General features: G+C 43.2%; 1 long non-coding RNA gene across 1 annotated transcript in view; it reads left to right on the top strand.

The window, feature by feature from the left end:
• Window positions 1-3,955, top strand: part of LOC142883077 (uncharacterized) — a 4,965-nt gene extending 1,010 nt beyond the window's left edge. The window contains exons 2-3 of the long non-coding RNA XR_012925990.1: window positions 1,287-1,428; window positions 3,397-3,955. This is a non-coding gene — a long non-coding RNA (uncharacterized LOC142883077). The remainder of the gene's footprint in view (window positions 1-1,286; window positions 1,429-3,396) is intronic.
• The last annotated feature ends 756 nt before the right edge of the window (window positions 3,956-4,711 follow it).

The raw sequence follows: 4,711 nt of genomic DNA, 5'->3' as shown, positions 1-4,711 counted from the left end.
TTGCGACTTGTTTTTACGGCAATTTTTTTTTCCCTCCGCATATTTATGGTGGAAATATGTGATTTGCCCTCCGGGGGCAAGTGATGTAAACAGCCGAGGAGCGTGTGAACATAGCAGAGGCTAATTATGCGTGTCCAGCGCGCGGCTCCACCAAACGCATCCTATAACCCCCGTTGGAGGAGAGAAAAAAATCTGAAATTTTACACTCATGCGGAACTTTTTTTGTTTGAGTCATTGATGAGATGGTTTAACGGGAAAGGGTTGTATGAAAGGGTTAATCACGCCAAACAACAAGGTCCAAGTAGCTGTTTCATTTTCTAATTTTCTTTAAATCGCCGTTCACTCAATAGGTGATTAAAATTAATTTTTCCTCGTAAACATGAGCCGTGCCAAGTTAAACTCCCCTGCTGCTGCTGCTGCTGCTGCTGTGGAGCACGTTTACAAGCCAGATATTTGCAAGGAGGGAAACGCGTCTTTTGCAGGCACTTTCTCCAAGCAGATTTTCTTTGATTTGTTTCTTGGACTTTTTTTTTCAGGTGTGGCCACTAATAGGCATTCAGTTAATAATAATAAAAAAGAATATAAGGAGGAAGAAATCAGTGGATGACATTAACAGGCGGTAAAATTTCATCCGCCGGTGTCAAATTGAGGTCAGTGTAGGGTTAAAGCTCTCGCTGTCCGTGTGGGACATGGCCAGCTGCGTTTGGATTGACCGAGAGGGAGGTGGTGGGGGGTGCCCGGCCCGGCCCATGGATCCGTTTCAAGGAAAACACTGGCGGGACAATCAGCGGGCTAAAGATCCACCGCGTGCCACATCCTTAAAGGTGCACCATGCAGGAGCCGTGCGTTGTGGCCGAGCTGCGGTGCGGTGCTGAACTTCCACTCCTGTGTTTACCCTGTGCAAGATCTTCTCACAATCCCTCCTCTCCCCGCTGCAGGGCTCGAACACACACACACACACACACACACACACACACACACACACACACACACACACACACACACACACACACACACTCGCACAAACACACACATACACACACACAATACACACCATGTTACTAAATATCGAGAGCAAATGCATTGTTGATTTAATTCCCCCCCTCTCCAAAAAAAGAAAGAAAGAGGAGGGAAAAAAAGATTACTGATATGAAACCGGCTTCAAAATCCTCTTAGTGACCTTAAACACTCCTGGAGAAACAGTCGACGCTCAAGCAGGAACAAATAAAATCGCCCTAATCTTGTTTGTAACTTTGTTCTCTCTTCCTTCTCCGGGCCCTCTTCAGTTGTTTGAGATTATGTAAATCGCTTGAGCAAATGCATAGGAGGCGCCGAGATAAGACTGGATCATAGACTCACTGCTGGAGAGGTAGAAACCTCGCCACATGACCGGTGGAGAGGAGCGAAGGCAAACAAAAAGCGCTGCTGGTGCGTAAATCCACTCTTTCTTATATACATTGTAAGCTTTATTCATTTTATGATTGTAACTTAACTGTGAGGAAGGCAAATTCTTTTATTTTTTTCTTCCCAAATTCCACACAGTTAACTCCAAATCCAACCGTCAAATGGATCTAAAATATTTTTAAACGACAGCACGGCTGATTTATTGATTACAAGTTGTCTCCTCGGCGTTTTCACCCCCTCGCGCAGAAGGCATTAGTGCGCCTCGCTCATCTGAATGTGAACTCTCACTGACCCCCCTCCGGCAGTTGAAATGTGACTATAGGGTTTCAGAAAGTAGCGTGAGCAACTCAAATACTTGTAAAAGTTTCGCGACTAACTGTAAATTCTTCAGCTCCAAAGCCTCATTTTCCCCTCCACCGATTCTCAGAGTCTGGTGTCAGAGGGTTAGTAAAGGGAGGGAGGGGAGCGAGAGGAGAGAAAAAAAAGGGGGGAGGAAAGCCCCCTCCCCCCTCCTCCCCTCCTGTGCACGACTGAGCCTCGTACGCTCTGGCTGGGAAAATACATGGCCATCGAGCGACACCTGGCGGCCGCTGTAAGGCGCCGCTGTGCGCATCGGAGGCGCAGCAACAAATCTGAGAGAAGGCCCACGAAATAAAACAATACAAGTACGGAGTGTGTTGATAGTAAGGTGCTTATTCGTCACGCCAAATTTAGGGTAAAACACAACCCTTATTATTTGTAATTTTCCCGGAAAGAAAGCGATTTGACTGTTATTAATATGAATCCTGGTGCATTTTCCATCGAGGATCCAGCATCCGTTTTGGGGATGTTTCCATTTTCGTCTCGCCGCTGCGTTCAGCATTAATTCGGACGGTTTACACATAAATCTATAGCACGCCTGTGACTGGCGACACACATCTCAACATTCTTTTTTTTTCTTTTTCTTTTTTTTGTTGCGTTTTTGTTGATCATTATTTTTTTCGTCGTCTTTAATCTCGTCTCATAATTGCGCAATAAATTAATTTCTGCTTTTGCCTTTCCGTCGATTTGTTTTAAATGTTTCTCAGCCTTTGCGTAATTTCAAAACTGTCAGGAAGAAATATTTATAAGCCTGTTTTAAATCCATCATTTAAAAAAACGGATGATTGCGGGAATGCAAAGCATTTATTTTTAATTGATTATTTAAATAAGTGCGACATTAGTGACATTCTTGTTATTTAGAAAACGGGGAGACATAATTTAATTCTACATCAATAGTTCAATGACACTCAGGAAAAATTAAAAGAAACGAAATGGTAAGTAAAGAAAAGTTTAGTTTATTGCGATTTTGTCATTCAATCATTTATTTCTTGAAAAACAGACAATCTTAACGTTGCAAAATACATTTTTAATTTGTGTAAACTATTTTGAATGCAAAAAAAATCATTTTGAACTTTAGAAAATATCTCTTGTGCGAGGTAATAATGATGACGATGATAATAACACTAATTATAATTTCTGCAGTTTAGAAATCGTGCATTTAAACACACACACACACACACACACACACACACACACACACACACACAAAGCAAACGGACATGTATGTGGAGCGAGCAGGTCGTTGCCGTGCACGCGCCCCTTGCCGTGCACACAAGCCCTCAGCTCTGCTCAGCTGTGACACACTTCGAGCGGGTCAGCGCCGAGATTAGAGCCCGTCGTTAACGCCTGTGCGGATACACCAAATGCTGATTTAATGAGCTTGCGTTGGATGTTTGTCCAAGAATACCTGGTGTGTGTGTGTGTGTGTGTGTGTGTGTGTGTGTGTGTGTGTGTGTGTGTGTTTGCGACGCCTCGCGCTCTAATCTTCTCCCCTTAACACATCAGACAAAAAGGAGGAGACGTAAACAATAATCCCCTCCCCCCCTTCTCTCTCTCTCTCTCTCTCTCTCTCTCTCTCTCTCTCTCTCTCTCTCTCTCTCTCTCTCTCTCTCTGTCCATCTTTTTTTAAAGATATACATTTCAGTCGGACTGAGCAGGTCGGAGCTTATAAAGGCGCAGTATCCAGCCACATTACCAGATGTAATTGAGAGAAGTTTAAGTGGAGGCCGGGAAAAGCGAGGAGTTAATAGCGGTGACCCTCTTGCTGTGCCTCTGTCGCTCATCATTTATCAGGCTTAAGGGGCTTAAACAGGCAGCCCGGGCCCACCTTTTATTACATATCAAACCCTCTCCCTGCCTTATCTACATTATAGGAAATACATGCATCGTTGCCTGTTATGCGGATTTGGAAATGGAAACATGTCCAATAAAGTCGCCCTCCTCCGCTGATCAGAGGAAATATGGCTCCGGGCGCCGCCAGAGAGTCAAACCCCGCCGATTTAAGCCTTTATTAAATTGTCTTAATTCTCTCCCCCGCCCTCCCCACGCCGCTTTGAAATGAATACAAATTCCCACTCGCGTGTTGTTTGTCCAGTGCGGAAGCATGAAGGGGGGGGAGGGTTATGTGTCGGCCTGCAAGACCGGATATTTTCACGGTTTCAACATGATTAGAGAGCAAAGGACAGGGGGGGGGGGGGCTCGCAGCCTCTGAGAAACTTAGGCAATTTCTTAACCACCGATAGATACTTTCAAAAATATTTTTCATTTATTTTATTTTTTCTTGCTGTTTGATTTGGGGAAAAAATACATTAATGACAATTTTTTTTTAAAAAAAAAAGGGAAAAAAAAAAGATAATTTAATGTAAAAAAAAAAAAAAAAACGCTTGGAAAAAAAACTTACTTAAACTTTATTGTATGTACATATTTTTTTCTATTTCCAAAAAGAGTAGTCGTTATTTCGAAGGTGAGGATTACATTTTCTCTCAGTTCTCTTTGAAAAGCAACGCTGAGCCGGTGTTTCTAGTCAAAGTGGAGCCTCGTCCTCTGGGTTCCTCCGAGGAGGGCTCAGCCAGTCAGCCAGAACGCAGCTGCATTCACACGGAGTGACGGGTTTTGATATTCCAGTCACACAACAGAGTAAACACTGCTCTCCCATTCAATAAACATCATTGACAGGCCTCCGTGCGCTGCCATTGGTTGTCGCTGCACCCAGTTCATCTGCAATTTTTTTTTTTAAACAATCACCATCTTTATTGTGCACATTTATAAAAACAAATGTATTTATTCTTCAAACAGAAACGTGTGATGCTGTGAAGTTGCCTGATGATTTTTGTTGTTGCCATTAAAAGATATATGAACCTTACATTTGTATTTCTTCTTCTTCTTTAATATGTATGCAGACACACATACACACACACTGAATTAACCCAGGAGACCATCTAAGCAC

Source organism: Nelusetta ayraudi, unplaced genomic scaffold, assembly GCF_046127955.1.
Source record: "Nelusetta ayraudi isolate G7.1 ecotype Tasmania unplaced genomic scaffold, CSIRO-AGI_Nayr_v1 ptg000007l, whole genome shotgun sequence".
NCBI lineage: Eukaryota > Metazoa > Chordata > Actinopteri > Tetraodontiformes > Monacanthidae > Nelusetta > Nelusetta ayraudi.
Note: the sequence above shows the minus strand (reverse complement) of the source record. Positions and strands in the feature narration are given on the sequence as shown.